The following is a 17615-nucleotide window of genomic DNA, read 5'->3' on the forward strand; positions in this document are numbered from 1 at the left end:
GCATTGGCAGGTGAACTCTTAACCACTGGAGTACCATGGAGGTCCTTGATTTGCAGTTTTTAAAGTAACTTTCAGAGAGTAGAAGAGACTGTCTTCTGACAGTCTGCAGGGAAGAAGTTACATTAAATTATTTGCAAATATACAAAACATAGGGAAACACTCTTTCCCTATGCAAATAAAATTTTTTCTTAATAATCAGGTAAATAGATTCTCTCTAGTGTAGTACTTCCCAGAGCTTTAATATCCTGACATGTGTTGTTTGACTCTTAAAGAAACATGTTCAGGATGCAATGTAACCTCCATGTCAGTATACAGGTTACTCTGATATATCTTGGTGATAATGTTCAATAGACAGTTGGAAGTATGAGTCCAAATACACTTGAGGGAAAGTTGATAATGATGTGGAGATCATTAGTTATGTGGGTGAATTCCTGGGAGTAGAAGGTCATTTGGGGACAGAACTTAGAGGCAGAACGTGGATCAACACAAATAATTAAGGGCTAGGAGAAAGCAGATAATCCAGTGATGTTCTGGAAATCAAAGAAAGGAAGGGTTTTGAGAACTGGGGTTAAATATGGTCAGATTCCACAAAGAGGTCAGGCGTGATTAGAAATGTGTATGTATCTCTTGGACTTGACAACATGGAGTCCACCAGTTACCCTGGTGTGTGCATTCACCAAGGGTCAGGTCAGACTTGAGAGTGCAAGGCTGGCATGAGAATGAGGTGAATGAACACCATCGATGCAGACCACTCTTTCAAGAAGCTAAATTCTTCAGATAAGAAGAGAAAAAGCTAGAGTGTAGTTGGTAGTTTTTGTGTGTATGTGTTTTGCAAAGTACACTGTTTATGAACCTGTCTACTGGTTAAGAAAGTGATGGAATGAGCACAGAAGAGGTGACAGAGAGGCAACTGTCAGTTAGCGAAGGCCCTTTTGGCTGTGTTAAGGATTTTCGACTTTATCCCAAGAGCAATAGATCGCCACAGGAAATCTTTTCTCATAAGTGCCAGGATCAGATTTGCAATTTAAAAAGATTTTTCTTGTTGGTAGGATATCCATTTAAAGCTTCTTTTCTAGGTTTAAGATTAGAGAGGGGGTGGTACAGATGGGAAGAAGTAAACTTAAATTATTTAAGAGGTAGAATCAATATGATTTTGATTCCTTCTACTTACCTTGCAATGGGAACCTATTAAGGTGCTCCCTGTATACTTTAAAAATTGTACATCCAACTGAAATCAGTCCTTAAAGCAAGAGGAACATATTGACCTTGAATTCATGGCTATTTGAGTAACCTTAATTACACTGCATGTTGCGTCTGGCTGTTGAGATGACATATGCTTCTCACAGGCCCCTTATAACTATCTATTTGTGAGTGAGTTATAAAACTTCTAGAGGAGCTTATAGTTTGAGCCAAAAGGAGTCAAGCCATTCAGTGTCTTAAGTGTTTTCAATTAGCCATAGATCTCTACTTGTATGTTTTCCAATATTAGTTTAAATCAATGCACAGAGGTTTATATAATCTGAAAATAATCATGGGAAAAGCAATGTGAATCTAAGTATAGAAATGATATAAAAAATAAGAGAAGGAAAATAATATGAAACCAAGCATAAGATTAAGACTTGAAATAGTGTACTTTTTAAGTAGAATAAGGCATCAGTGCTTGTGAGTTGACCTGAAAATTTTGGCTCTGAGTTTCCTGTTAGGCACTACAAAGAATAAAGCAATTAATTAAATGAGTCAGAGCAGTTATGAGAAAGGAGGAACAAGTAATGAGTAAATTTTCTATGGGTCCTTTCAGAATAGATTATGTGATGATCTAAACAATTTAAGCCAGTAGATGAGATATTTTTTTTAATATCTGATAGAAGAAATACATGTGGAATGTTAGGATAGTGGTCTTCCTGGCCAGGAAGAAACAGTGCAGAGACTTTTTTCTTGTAGTGAGAATCATCGTGATGCCTGACAATAAGGTGTTAGATTGAAATTAAATATGTTGTTAGAAGAGAGGAAATGATCAGATGAAAATTTTAAAGATGCTAATAGATCCTTTTGATAAATATTACCTATGAAATGCTTTTAGCAGAATATACCAAGCCTGTCTCGGCTGCTTATGGTAAACATATCTCATACTTACTTATGAATTTATGCAGCGCAGGCCATAGGAAAATGTCACTGTTAGTCATGTAATTATCAGAGTATAAAATGGAGGTAAGATAAATAAGGTGAAAGTGTTGGTTGCTCAGTCATGTCTGACTCTTTGCAACCCTATAGACTGTAGCCCTCCAGTTTCCTCTGTCCATTGGATTTTCCAGGCAAGAATACTGGAGTGGGTTGCCCTTTCCTACTCTAGGCGATCTTCCCAACTCATGGGTTGAACTTGGGTCTCCTGCATTACAGGCAGATTCTTTATCATCTGAGCCACCAGGGAAGCCCCAAATGGAGATAATTCATGAACAAATAGCTTTTCTTGTTTGATCAACTGCTTAGTAAACTTTTGTGTTCCCTTTGGCCCGAGTTTATCCCAATGTGATGGGAGCGTCATTGATGTCTGTGTCTCACAATTTCCTGTATCCTTAGAACTATCAGTAAGGCTTGTGATTCTGTGAGTCACTGGTTCCAGGGATTGAATTTGATCATCCAGCTCTTTTTGTTATCACACTTTCTAGCCTAGTGAATGTTCAGATTTGTGGGCTTCCTTTGTAAGTCTTAAAAATTTTCAGCATTTTATGCATTAAAATTTTATTTTATCAAACATCAGAAACCAATGCAATACTGTAAAGCAATTATTCTTCAATTAAAAATAGATAAATGAAAAAAATTTATTTGGTCAGGGAAATAATAATATAAGCATTTTCAATTATCAAAGATAGGTGTCCATCTTACATTTGACGAGAACATCGCTGTAATTCTTATGGAATAACTTACTTCCCCTGTACATCTCCTTGAGAAATTAAGGGACTCTTGTCTTTCTTATGTTAAGCTGTTTCTTTTTCTCTTTTATTTGCCTGCCCCCGGTGCCAAAAGCATGATTACCCATTTCTACGATGTCTTCCTTTCTATTATTTTTTTCTGTCTATGTTTTGATGTTTTGTGAAATAACTCCTTAAGGTATACATTTAATAAAATAGTTCCTCCTTGCCCAAATAATGTATAAGTAAATTTATGATGCATCTTTTAGTGTCTTAAAATGGAGAAAATGCAAGGGTTGATCTTGGAATGCAACTCATGCTTTCACTCTGCCAGGCATCATTATGATTCTATCATAAGCTCATTCCTACCAGTGATTCCAAATTAACATCACCTCCCATAATCATCCAGGGCGCGAACAAGCATTTTAGAATCATCCACCTTTTCCTCTGAGCTTGTATTCAAAGAATCTGCTACTTTATTTCCTTGTGTATTCTCAAAGGTCATAAGTTATTTGGGATGTGGTGGTCATTTTTCACAGTTGGGTGCGGTGTAGCATGCCTCTTCAGAAATTCTGTTCTACTGAAAAAAAAAAAAAAAAAGGAAGAAGCAGCACATAAAGAAAGATCTCAACTTTTTAAGAGAGAAACTTTTAAAGGGAGAATTATTTTTAAGGTAGAGTTATTTTTTAATATATTGTTACTTGTTTCTAGGCACACAGGAAAGTCCTGGTGATTGGGATGGGACAGTTTGAGTGTGTCATTGTCTACCCTAAAGCACTCTGCCTGCCCACCCATGATTTATAAGTCTGGCTTATTTGGCTTTTCCACTGCCATGTATTGATATTTTACAGTTCCTAAGATTTTTCTATATAGTATGGATCAGTTCATTCTGTCTTGCTACCCTCTTCCCTAGAGTATTAGCTTGAGTACTTTGGTTGCAAGAAACACAGACTAATTTGGTCTAATTCCCTGGTAACTCAGTTGATAAAGAATCCGCCTGCAGTGCAGGAGACCAGGGTTTGATCCCTGGGTCGGGAATATCCCCTGTAGAAGGAAATGGCAACCCATTCCAGTATTCTTGCCTAGAAAATCCCATGGGCAGAAGAGCCTGGTGGGCTGCAGTCCATGGGATTGCAAGAGTCAGACATAGTGGCTAAACCACCAATACAAAAATAATTTATTATAAGGGTTTAGCTGTATCTAATGAAGCCCCAAGAGAGAGGAAATAACTTGGTCCAGAAAAGGTCTACCGTAGGAACTATAGAGAAGTCTGACGGTGTCCCCTTCATTTCTCTACTGTGCACACTCTGCTTTTTTGTCTCCATGGTGAAATAGCATGGGTGCCTCACTCCTAAATTATACATAAAACAGTCTGATGGAAAACAGACTAGACTTTTTCTGTGTTTCAATGCAGAATTCTCAGATGAAACAGTCCAGTTGCTTCTGTTTCAATCACTTATTTGCTGTCAGTTCAACAAACTCTAATCAGATGTGAGGTCACTCGACACGCCTGAGGCTGGCCGGGGCCTCTCCCGTGGAGGTGTGGAGAGAGCAGTTCTCAGAGGAAAGGGGGGTTACTATAAGTCGGGGCTGATCCCACAGGAATTGTGGCGGATAATTCATTTTGGTCTGTGTGTATATGTTGGTCATTCGGTCACATCCAACTCTGAGACCCCAAGGAAGGTAGCCCTCCAGGTTCCCCTGTCCATGAAATTCTCCAGGTAAGAATACTGCAATGGGTTGCCATTCCCTTCTCCAGGGGATCTTCCCAAACCAGGGATCAAACCCAGGTCTCCCACATTGTAGGCAGATTCTTTACCAACTGAGCCACCAGGGAAGTCAAATAAAGCTATCCGAATTTCAGTTGTGTCTGACTCCTTGTGATTCCATGGACTGTAGCCCAGCAGGCTTCTCTGTGCATGGAATTCTCCAGGCAAAAATACTGGAGTGGGTAGCCATTCCCTTCTCCAGGGGATCTTCCCAACCCAGGACACCTGCATTGTAGGCACATTCTTTATTGTCTGAGTCACTGGGGGAAGAGATTTTTGGTCTGGGCTCCATTTATTGTTGGGAACTTCATCTCCTTCCCCATTCCTAATCCCACCAATAAACAAGGTCTCAAGTCTATACATCCATGCATGCAAATACATCCTTGAAAATGGAGAAGTAGTGCTGTTTCCTGTACCAAATAGTTGAGAATCTCAGCTTCAGCCTGGCTTGGGGTAGCTGTGATGCAAAAGCTTGGTTTCGCTTAGAGAAACAGTGTGGATTATTGGCTGTAGAATAATTTGGGGCTCATTAAAACTGAGGGGATGAGATAGCAATTGATTTTTTTCATCCTTCAAGGAGCAGGCTCTACTGCTGCTGTTTCTTAACAGATATTTGTATTAGTTCAAATACAAATATCTTTGTATTTGTATAACAAATACAAAAAGTTTAGCCTTTTTGTCTGCTGAGGTGGTTAACGTGTCACAGAATTTCGACTCCAAGTTCATGACTTCAGGTTTGAGAGAGCATTCCATTTAGCAGAGCTTCTCTCTGCTTCAGGAAATGCTTTCATGTTAGAATTGCTTTGTTATGGGTTATAAAAGTAAGGGTTTAAATATGTAATTTTCTGAGAACATTCATCAACCATGACTGGAAAAACAACCAAGTACATTATACATTGAAGGATCAATGATGCCATTTATATATATGAGGGACAGCATTACTGTTCTACCAGTGGTCATTATGTTGACCATATTTGTTTAACTTTGTGGATTGGCAAATGTTACTTTTTTAAAAAATTGAATCTAGAACCATAAAAAAGCCCTTGATAAATGAAATACTTAATACTGTTCTGAAAAAAAATTTATTTCAAAGAATAATATCAATATATCCTTTATGAGGACATTGCCTATATCCCATAAAAGAAAAATGATGAATCTGTAAATTACAGCAATGCATTATTGAGGAATATTTGTAGAAATGTAAATACGATCATCATAAATACTATTTCAAAAGGTTTATTGAACCGGTTTTTAATGTCTTCAGCAATATGTTCATCCTGGATCTATATTTAAAACCCTGTCATTAATTTTAAGTCATGAAAGGGCTTTCATAGGCTTCTTCCAAAATATTTATGTGCAAGTAGGAGAAAGGAAGGGCTTCCCTGGTAGCTCGGACAGTAAAGAGTCCGTCTGCAATGCCAGAGACCTGGGTTCGACCCCTGGGTCAGGAAGATCCCCTGAAAAAGGGAATGGCAACCCACTCCAGTATTCTTGCCTGAGGAATCCCAAGGACAGAGAAGCCCGGTGGGCTACAGCCCATGGGTACTCAGAGTTGGACATGACTGAGTGACTAACACACAACACACACGGGAGAAAGGGAAGGAGACCAGTACTTTCCTGAAGAGCTTTTGTTGCAGGTACTGCGCTAGTTACATATAATACACTGGGAAACAAGGTGAAGGTGGTCCTTATCCTATCGGAGCTTTCAGTCTTGGGAGAGAAGCAAATTGAATGGAATCAATAAACTACACAAAGTAGAAGTTCAGGAAAGCACCAGGATTCAGGGTGAGATCAGAAACTATTAGGCAGCCCTCTGGTCAGGGTTGGCCGATGTCAGAAAGAAATGAACTTTAAAAGTGTTAAACAGGTTTTACACAACAGCATTCAGTGAGTTGGCATGACCTTATAATGAATAGGATCCCAAATGCAGCATGATTGTGCATGTAATTGCTATCTAGAGTCAAGAGAACAACCAACATGGTAGCCCAGATGATTGCAGATCTTTGAAAACTACAGCCTTCTTGAATGTGGCTGCTCCTTCCAACACAGCTGATTTCTCCCTTGTTGAAATTCTTCTAGGACACCATACTGTTTTCCTCTGCCTCTTCTGTCATCTTTATCCTTCTACCTCATTGACGGCTCTTTCTCAGGCTTTTGGAAAGGTCTCCTCTTCTGCTCCAGTTCATACTGCCATGCCTTTGTCCTGGCTGGTGGTTCTCACCAAGAGGAAGGTGTGCCCCAGGGGGACATTGTGAAGCCACGTCTGGCTTCTAATGGGTTGAGTTCAGCTGCGACTGCCCTGATCTCTATCTTCTAGTTTTGCAGTCCACAAAGACCATGAGTTTTCTATTGGAATTATGGTCTGCTTATGTATGTGGGCTGCCCACAGGCTTAAAGCCACAGGGATGAAAAATTAACCTCTTGCTGTTCCCTTCCTCCAACTATTGACTCCTGTCTAGAATCCTTCTTTCATTCACTCTCTAGGGCTCTCAGGTTGTTAACTATTGTATTTTGCTCAGTTCATGGTGGTTCTCTGAGGCTAGCACTGCCCTATGGCAAGTGGAATCCTTCTGGTTATTTCTTGGACATACAAATTGTATTTCCACTTTAGAGCAGAGGACTGGAACAGCCACTAAATGGGTGTTATCAGACCCTTCATTTAGCGTCCGGTCCTTTGATATTCTGGTGGTGGTTTAGTCGCTAAGTTGTGTCCGACTCTTGTGACCCCATGAACTATAGCCTGCAAGGCTCCTCTGTCTGTGGGATTTTCCAGGCAAGAATACTGGGGTGGGTTGCCATTTCCTTCTCCAGGGGATCTTCCCAACTCAGGGATCTAACCCGTGTCACCTGCGTTGCAGACAGGTTTTTACTAATTGAGCCACCTTCAGAAATAAACCATAAAAGAAAGTGGAGTGGTTTGGCCTGCCGTAACCCTTGAAAATATTATTACTGTTGTATTGGCTAGATTTCTTGATCAGATAGGTAACAAAAGAACCTGTGGTAGACCAGCCTTCACTCTGAGCTGGAAAATAACTCTGGCATCTGCAAACCTTGCGTGCTTGCATAATTAAATTCAGTTTCAGCAGAAGTGAGAAAGCTTTGCTCTCCTGGAGGCCTCAGCAAATCTCTCTTTGCATTTCTTTCTTGTGACTGGCTGACTATTTCTGAATCAATCATTGTGCTGACAGGATAGAATGCTGTGTTTTCATCCTTTTGTGTGTATCAGTTTCACCTGAATAACATACATGTAAGTGAGGAAGAGACAGCGCTTCAAAAGAAATTTCAGGAGAAGAAACAGATGCTAGGCAGCTCTCAGCAAATCCAGTGACATTGTCATGATTCTTGCTAGATACATGGACTTAAGCACTTTTTATTTTACCTGGATGAAGGAATACATTTGACTCAGTCAAAATCTTTTCACCCTGATAACGTTTACAACTTATCAGTTTCACAATGTATGGTAAAAAGATACTCTCAGAAAAGACAAAAAAGAGAAAATTTACCAGTATCACCTTACTATTCTGAATTCCAAGGCCCTGTTTTCATTTGGTGAGAATTTGGTATTTTATGACATGTAACATCCATTCTGGTGAGCCTAAAATATATCTTGACACCAAGGCCCTTTCCTATGTCAGCTATCAACAAAGTTGATATGTGTTACAAATATAAAATTCCTATAAGTTGACTAGGGAAGAAATACATGTTTAAAATAAAAAGAAAATGTATATTATTGACCAGCAGTACTATTTTAAGTCTTTTTTTTTTTTAAAAGAAAGCATGGATACAGAAAACCCTTGGATTTAAGCTTATTTTATTTCTTGTACTCCATTGAAATTATTATTAAGGATGCTTAAATTGTACTGTGTTTGGTCAGCAAAAACGTTTTGAAGTTAACTTTTTTTCAGTTTTACTATTTTTTTATTGAAGCGTAGCTGATTTGCAATGTTATGTTGATTTCTGCTGTACAGCAAAGTGATTCAGTTATATACACACACAAATCTTTTAAAAATATTCTTTTCCATTATGGTTTATCATAGGATACTGAATATGGTTCTCTGCACTATATGGTAGGACCTTGTTGTCTGTCCATTGTCTACATTAAAGCTTATTTCTAAGCTAATTCTGTCCCTCCCCCGACCCCAACCCCCTTTGGCACCCACCGGCCTGTTCTCTATGTCCATGATTCTGTTTCATAAATAAGTTCATTTGTATCACATTTTTGATTCTACATATAAGTGATCTCATACAGTATTTGTCTTTCTCTTTCTGACTTACTTCACTTAGTATGATACTTGAAGTTAGCTTCTGTTGTGGGCTAAATTGTGCTCCCCTAAATTCCTAAGTTGAAACTCTAGCCCCCAATACGGCTGTATTTGGAGAGGGGCGATAATTAAGTTTAAATGCGGTCATAAGGATGGCTCCTAATCTGATATTACTGGTGTCTTTACAAGAAAGACGTGGGGAGTGAGCATGTACAAAGAGAAGGCCACCTGAGCACATACAGGAAAGGTGCCATCCGTAAGTCAAGGATTTGAGGGGCCTCCGGAGAAGCCATGCGAAACCTGCTAGCACCTTGGTCTTGGACTTCCAGCCTCCAGAACTGTGAGAAAATACATTTCTGTTACGGAGGCCACCTGTCTGTGGTTTTCTGCTCTGGCAGCCCTGGCAGAATAATACGATTCCCGAGTCCTTCTTGATATGATCCTGGCAGTTATTTGATGGCTTCTTTGCTATCTGGTGGACAAGATGCTTTAGCTCATCTGTCATCTTATCTGTTTCCTGCCCCGGACCCAGAGGAGGCATTTCTTCAAAAAGCACTGACTTCTTCAGAGGTGTGGTGTTTCAAGATTATAATCTGGGCACAAGAGGGACCCTTTGCCACATGGCTTGTCATTGTTCCTAGGCCTTTTCAGTGAAACTCGGGAATATGTATTTTAAAGGTAAATTTCTTGATGCTTTCATAATGATAGTTTAAGTCAAGATTGCAAAGTTTTACTTAAGCTCCTCTTTACTATGTCTGTATCTATTTTCATCTTCACTAAAAACATCCTGATTTTCAAGGATACAGTATAGAATTAGAGAATAGATTTTGAATATTCCATAATTGCTTATTTTTTATATCCCATTTCATTCTCACAGCAGTTTCAGCATAGCATAAAATGCAGGTTTTAGTATTTGTCCTGTTTTTTCCTTCAGTGCACTTACATTATAAACAATATTTTTTGTCACTCTTCTTTTAATTTATTTTTAATTGAAGGATAATTGCTTTACAGCATTGTGTTGGTTTCTACCAGACATCAACATGAATCAGCCATAGATCTTTTAAACCCTTTCATTCTTTCTGATTTTTCACAATCCCTTATTTTCCACCTTTTGTTTCTCCTAGGTACTACCTTTGTATGATTGGCTCCTGTGTTCCTTCTAGTTTATTCTTTTCTTTGGAATTTTTTCTTTCATCTTTAATTCGTTCTTGAGTACTGTCACCTCACATCTGAATTTTTTAAATTCTGATTTGTGGTGTTCTTTTATGCTTTGTGTCATCTTTTAGCTTGTTTTGAAATAACTTGGCTGATTTTTTAATTTCTTTTTGTGGGAGGGCATGTCTTTCTGGCATGTTTTCTTTGTCTGTGGGGATGTTATTCTGTTCTTTATTTCCTTTTATATTATAATAACTCTGTGTGAGATTTGACCTCAGTATGTTTTGATATTCATTTCATGTGAAGTTAGTTTTTTTCCTTGAAAATTTAGGTTGAGGTAGACTTCAGAACGGTTTTCGTGGCTTTCCAGAGCTTCTCTTGTGTTGGTTTTTGTGTAGTGTTTGAAAGTATGGCTGCTTGTTTTCTGAAATTTCCTGGATTTGTTTCCCTTCCCACTTTGGTCTAGGCATTCTCTGTCTGTGTCTCTTAAATTCTTCTACTGTTGAATTTTAATTCCTCTTCCAGACATTTCTCTTCTGTGTGGGGTTCTTCCTTGGAAAGGCACCTACTGAATCTGGAGCATTCATAGGGGTCTGGATTGCTCCTGCTAATTCGTTCCTTTTCATCTTGGCTCCTTTGTGCATATCCAGTAATGGAGAGGGCAAAACTTTCCCAGTTTTAGCTGCTGTTTGCAGATCGGTTCACTGTGCTTTTCTGTGAATTCCTCTTGGCTCTTTGGGCTTCATCTGTCATCAGATTCTCCAGACATTACCCCCTGCTTCATTTTTCTCCCTCCTGCCCTGACTCTGATACTGTGAAGCTCTGTTGGCTGTTGCTGGTTTTCCCCCTATTACCTATATATTTTGAAGTTTGTAGGGATAGTCCATCACCCAGTTTTGTTTTATTTTTTGGATTTAATTTCAAGTTGTCCTATCTGGTCTGTGTGGGGACTGGGATATTGTGAAATGATGCTGCTACTGCCACCATCTTTCCAGAATGCCTCCCAATGATCCCATTTTAACATATTAAAAACTGTGCACGAGCAGGTAGATGATTGTAACAGCTGCTTAAGCTGCGGAACAGAAAGGAAAATGTACTAACTAGTACTGCTGCCTCTGGGTAAGAAATCCAGAAAAGCCCCCACAATTCTGGTTGAGGGCCGCTTCAGTAGGGAGGCTGCTGTTTTATTTTTAATTTCATTTTGTTCTCAGCACTTTAATTCTTGCAGAGTGTGGTTTTACAGATCAGAAACACAGCTGCTGCTCCTGACCATGGGTTGTGCACTCTTCTTGTTTCATAAGCAACGTCAGTGATTCCCTGTTCCTTGAAGTCAGGCTTTGACATATTTTAAAAATGTGTCTTGTTACCATGTGGGATCTTTTTGGGTTTTATCTAGCTTTGCTTTCTTACGATTCTGGTTCTATTTACAAGGGGAGAACTGTATTCTGGGTGTTTTATCAACAAGCATCTTTTGTCCTTTGTGCTTATCAGTTCAGTTCATTCGCTCAGTCATGTGTGACTCTTTGTGACCCCATGGACTGCAGCACGCCAGGCTTCCCTGTCCATCACCAACTCCCGGAGCTTGCTCAAACTCATGTCCATCGAGTCGGTGATGCCATCCAACCATCTCATCCTCTGTGATCTCTATGTTTATACTGTGGATAGAATTAAGATGTGGTCCTTTCCCTGAGGATGTATAATTCTGAGATAGGAGATATATGGGCTCCAAGTTAGACCGTTACAACTGGCCTCTTGTTTGCATTTCATGGGGCAGGAAGAAGTGAGCTTCAGGCTGGATATTTAGTACTAGCCTCCTGTTTGTATTTCTAGAGACATGAGGTAGGTGGGCTTCAGTTAAGGCATTTACACTCAGCCTCCTGTTTTCCCTTTGAAATGGAAATAACAGAAACAGGGTTAGTAGCCAGGCTGTGTCTCTTGTCCCAGGTAGCTTGGTGGGTAAAGAATCCACCTGCAAAGCAGGAGACGCAGGCTCAATCCCTGGGTCAGAGTGGTGTGGCAACACACTCCAGTATTCTTGCCTGGAGAATCCCATGGACAGAGGAGCCTGGTGGGCTGCAGTCCATGGGGTCACAGAGAGTTGGACGTGACTGAAGTGACTGAGCATACTCCACAAACACCTTAAAGTAATAGTTACAGCAGTAGTCAAGGTAATAGTCAATGGAGGACAAAGAGGGGCAGAACGCTGTGTGAGTAAAGGATTAAGGGATCTTCACTGCCTCCCACCAGCCCCTTTTGGAACAAGGGAGACACTACATATGTGCAGAAAGTCTCCTTGGGGGTCAAAAGTCAGAGAATAACACCAAGGCATAATGAATTTTGCTCCCAGAAGCCTTCACTTTGAAATCCATCTTGGCTGAGGGATGCATGTGCACCCAGGGGAGGGTCCCAGGGTAGGTCAGGTGTAGTAAAAGAAACCAAATTATTGGCTAAAGGTAAACACAGACCCGGAAGAACTGACTTCTATAAACGGCTTAACTGCCTCTTCGCCACATTCCTCCTCACTGGCAGGGACGCCTGCGCCCTTTCTCTGCAGGTATGCACCTCTGCCTTGCTTCTCTGTCTTAACAAACTGCTTCTCTGTGTGCTCTCCCACTCGTTGTTGTGTTATGTCTATAATAATGAACTTTGTACCTGTGTTTACAGTTCTAGCCTCTGTTGATAGATGCATTTTTCACTGGGGGCAAAGATTCAGGGAAAAATAGCTTCTAGCCCTTGCTGCTCCGGGGGCTAGGATTCCTTGTTTTCATCTAGGTTGCCTAGGTTCAATTCCTGGGCAGGGAACTAAGATCTCGCTTCATGCCACTGCTCACTGCCACATCAGTTCATCTTGCTTATCTTTTGAACTGACACAGAAGGCAAGGCAGCTAGTTTCCTGTGGACTCTTTCCCCCTCATTGAGACCTTAAGTTACTACTGATAAAAATATCATGCCAATTAGACATAACTAGGTCTTTGAATTATAGTCTTGATTTGACTTGGAGTTTAGTTTGATGTTGGCATTACCAACTTCCACGATTCTGAATTAAAGTCTGGTTTAATCAATGCAGATCCTCATCAGCTTGAGGAATGTGTTTGCTCTAAGTTGTCTAAATTGCTAACCATACGTATTCAGTGTGCCGAGACAAGATGGTTGCTCTCCCACCTTATGTTTAGAAACCAGGGTAATTTGTAGCATTTTTCTAAGTCTACTTTCTACCATGTAAAATTGGGCACAAAGGCAAATGGCAGCTCTATAATTTTATACTTCAGCTAATTTTTATTTTTCAATAAAACTCCCTGGATGATTCTAACCTGAACTTTATTTTCTTAAAGTTTTCCAAACAGATGACTTCTTTAGAAAGAGAAATTGAAAATGGTCAGGTGTGTCTGTATACAAGCCATTTATAGATTGAGGACTCTGGCTTTCCTGTCAGTGAACTAGTGGTCAATATGACAGCTCGGGAATCACTCTGCCTGTTTCGGAACACCAGCTCCACTTTTTTGTATTATGTAGGTATGTGCCATTGGGCAGTGGTCAAAGCCTCTTTACGTCTGTTTCCTCACAAGTAAAATGTGGTAGTGATGGTACCTAAGTCATAGGGTCCATGTGAGGCTTAAATGAGATAATGCATATGCATAGTGGATCCTTGACTGTTGGTTTAATGAATTAAAATTGAGTGTTTATGATGTACAAGGCTCTGAGCTGGATAAGTGGCATATGATGAAGAATAAAAATCCCTCCACTTAGAGCTTAGTAGTACAGATGAGGGAACGAATTAATTAGTAATCACATTTAGGAATATAACATTACAGCCACAATGAGTGAACGCTAAGGCATAGTATAAGTATTGGAGCTGTCTGTGGGGTTAAGCAAAGTTCCCATGGGAAGACTGAGTTATGATCTAAAGAAAACTAGATGGGAATGAAGTAGGGGAAGGTGTGTGTTGACCGCAAGACTGTCCAAGACAGAGGGAAGAGCGTGGAGGATGGCACTGTGGCCAGTGTGTACTTGGTGAATATAAGGAAATTAAATAAGGCAGTGTGTGAAGGGAAGAGAACCACAGCCAATGTTGCTTGAGATGCACCTGGAGCTGGAGGGAAAGAAGACATGGTCCAACCTGGGGCCTTTTTCAGCCACGGTTAGAAATGTGACCTTGCAAAGTGATGTTAGGTATTTAAATTCTGGAGAGAGATTTGCAATGATCTATTATTATTATTGTTGTTTTTGTACTATTGTCATTATTTTTATCCTGTAGCAGTCTTTCCCATACCAAATATGTTTATATCCTTTAATGTTTATTCATTGGTTGTCTTCCCCAGTCTCTAAAATTGTTTTTCTCTAAATTTTTAATCCCTCTATCTTTGCATTTAGAAAGAAAGCTGAGAAGATAGCTTTGTTTTCTTTCAATCAATTTTACTGTTTGAAGTGGAATTTGCTTTTGTATAACTTTTATGCATCGTAAATAAAAGACAATTGCCAAAATGTTACCTACTGTGACACATTTTATGCATCTTAGCCTTTGTGAAATCCTTAAACAGGCTCCTGTTTATTTGTCTTACACAGGCTAAAACCTGAGGCTGAATCTGTGTGGAAAATGTGGAGTTTGAAAAGAGGCTGATGTGTGTGTGTGTGTGTGTTCATGTACATTCACGTATTTTGTATTTACTAATCTACAGTTGGTCAATGAAGAGCCAAGGTAGGAGCTGTGCAACTCAGAGATCAAAGGCCATAATTCTTCCTCCTACTCCCAAATAAGGGAATAACTCTATTGGGTTAGGCCATATAAATACAATGTCCCGAGCTTTACATAAAACCTGGGTAGCCTTGGGATGGCTCAAGGCCCACCTTTTCAGACCCTCAGGTTTGTCTTCTTCAGGCACTTTGCCAAGCCTCCTACTCGTTTTTGGTTGGGGGATAACTGCTTTACAATGTTGTGTTGGTTTCTGCCACACAACAACGTGAATCAGCCATGTGTATGTTAGTCATTCAGTCGTGTCCAACTCTTTGTGACCCCGTGGACTGCGGCCCACTAGGCTCCTTTGTCCATAGATTCTCCAGCAAGAAAACTGGAGTGGGTTACCATTTCCTTCTCCAGGGGATCTTCCTGACCCAGGGATCGAACCCAAGTCTCCTGCATTGCAGGCAGATTCTTTACCATCTGAGCCATCAGAGAACCCCATATATATATGTGTTAATATATGATATTTTTTTTTTTCTTCCTGACTTACTTCATTTCTGTATAACAGATTCTAGGTTCCTCTCCCTCACTGGAACTGACTCAAATTCATTCCTTTTTATGCATACCTTGTACTGTTCTGTATTCTCTAGCTTGCCTGCTATGGATAAATATGCGTGCCTTGGTTTTCTATCCAGGATAAGAGTTGTTAATCATATATCATATTTTTGATATAAATAATCAAAAATTGTTTCTGATTTTTTTCTGTTGTGGTAAAATATAAAATGTACCATCTTAACCATTTTATAGTGCCTAGTTTGGCAGTACTAAATACATTTATGTTGTATAACCATTGTTACCATATCCCTCCAGTATTACTTGTATCTTGCAAAATTGGAATTCTATCCCCATTAAACATTAACTCCGCAATCTCCTTCCTCTGCCCTGCCCTAGCCAACTACCATTCTACTTTCCATCTCTATGATTTTGGTGACTCTAAGAACTTCATATGGCATTTGGGGACTTTTATATTTCCATGAAAATTTTAAAATAATTTGTTCTAGTTCTGTGAAAAATGCTCTTGGTATTTTTATAGGGATTGCATTAAATCTGTAGATAGCCTCAGGAAGTATGATCATTTTAACAATATTAATTCTCCTAATCCATGAACATGGTGTATCTTTCTGTATATTATGTTGTCTTCAGTTTCTTTCATTAGTCTTACAGTTTTCTGAGTACAGCTCTTTTATCTCTTTAAGTAGGTTTATTCCTAGATATTTTATTCTTTCAGATCTAACTGTAAATGAGATTGCCAAATTTATCTTCCTGATAGTTCATTGTTAGTATATAGAAAGGCAACAGATTTCTGTATTTTAATTTTGTATACTTAATTTGTTGATGAGCTCTAGTAGTTTTTGATGATGTCTTGAGGATCTTATATGTGTAGAATCATGTCATTGGCAAAGTGATAGTTTTACTTCTTCCTTTCCAATTTGGATTCCTTTTGTTTCTTTTTCTTGCTTGAGTGCAGTGGCTAGACTTAAAAAACTGTGTTGAATAAAAGTGGTAAGAGGGTATTCTTTTCTTGTACCAGATCTTAGAGGAAATGATTTCAGGTTTTCACCATTGAATCTTATGTTAGCTGTGGGTCTGTCATATATGGCTTTTATTATGTTGAAGTGTGTTCCCTCTCTGCCCACTTTCTAGATTTGTTTTTAAATCATAAATGAATGTTGAATTTTGTCAGAAGCTTTTTCTGTATCTATTGGTATGATCACACAGTTTTTATTCTTCAATTTGTTAGTGTGGGGTATCACACTGACTGATTGGTTGAGGATATTGAACTATCCATGCATCATGAGTTTTTAAATACAGTGTTGAAAATTTGGTTTGCTAATATTTTGTTGAGGATTTTCTATTTTCATCAATGATTTTGGCCTATAATTTTCTTTTTGTGATATTTTTGTCTGATTTTGATATCAATGTGATGCTTGGTTTGTAGAATGAGCTCTGAAACTTCCTTCTTCTGTAATATTTTGGAATAGTTTGAGAAGGATAGTTGTTAATTCTCCTCTAAATGTTTGGTAGAGTTCACCTGTGAAGCCATCTTGTCTTGGACTTTTGTTTGTTGTTGTTGGTTTTGTTTTTTTAATTACTGATTCAATTTCATTACTGGTAGTTAGTCTGCTAATATTTTCTGTTTCTTTCTGGTCCAGTCTTAGAAGATTGTGTATTTATAGAAATTTGTCCACTTCTTTTATTTATTTATTTTTATTTTTGGTCATAAGGCATATGGGATCTTAGTTCTCCAACCAGTAATTGAACCTGCACTCCTACATTGGAAGCACAGAGTCTTAACCACTGGACCACTGGGGAAGTCCCATGTCCACTTCTTTTAGGTAGTTCAATTCAGTTGCTCAGTCATGTCTGACTCTTTGCGACCCCATGAATCACAGCACACCAGGCATCCGTGTCCATCACCAACTCCCGGAGTTCACTCAAACTAATGTCCATCGAGTTGGTAATGCCATCCAACCATCTCATCCTCTGTGATCCCCTTCTCATCCTGCCCCCAATCCCTCCCAGCATCAGAGTCTTTTCCAATGAGTAAACTCTTTGCATGAGGTGGCCAAAGTATTGGAGTTTCAGCTTTAGTATCAGTCCTTCCAATGAACACCTAGAACTGATCTCCTTTAGGATGGACTGGTTGGATCTCCTTGCAGTCCAAGGGACTCTCAAGAGCCTTCTCCAACACCACAGTTCAAAAGCATCAATTCTTCAACTCTCAGCTTTCTTCACAGTCCAACTCTCATATCCATACATGAGCACTGGAAAAACAGCCTTG

General features: G+C 39.3%; 1 protein-coding gene across 8 annotated transcripts in view; it reads left to right on the forward strand.

Annotated features, from left to right (window-relative positions):
• Positions 1 to 17615, forward strand: part of GPC5 (glypican 5) — a 1588740-nt gene that overhangs the window by 22273 nt on the left and 1548852 nt on the right. The gene's annotated exons all lie outside the window — the stretch shown is intronic.

Source organism: Bos indicus, chromosome 12, assembly GCF_029378745.1.
Source record: "Bos indicus isolate NIAB-ARS_2022 breed Sahiwal x Tharparkar chromosome 12, NIAB-ARS_B.indTharparkar_mat_pri_1.0, whole genome shotgun sequence".
NCBI lineage: Eukaryota > Metazoa > Chordata > Mammalia > Artiodactyla > Bovidae > Bos > Bos indicus.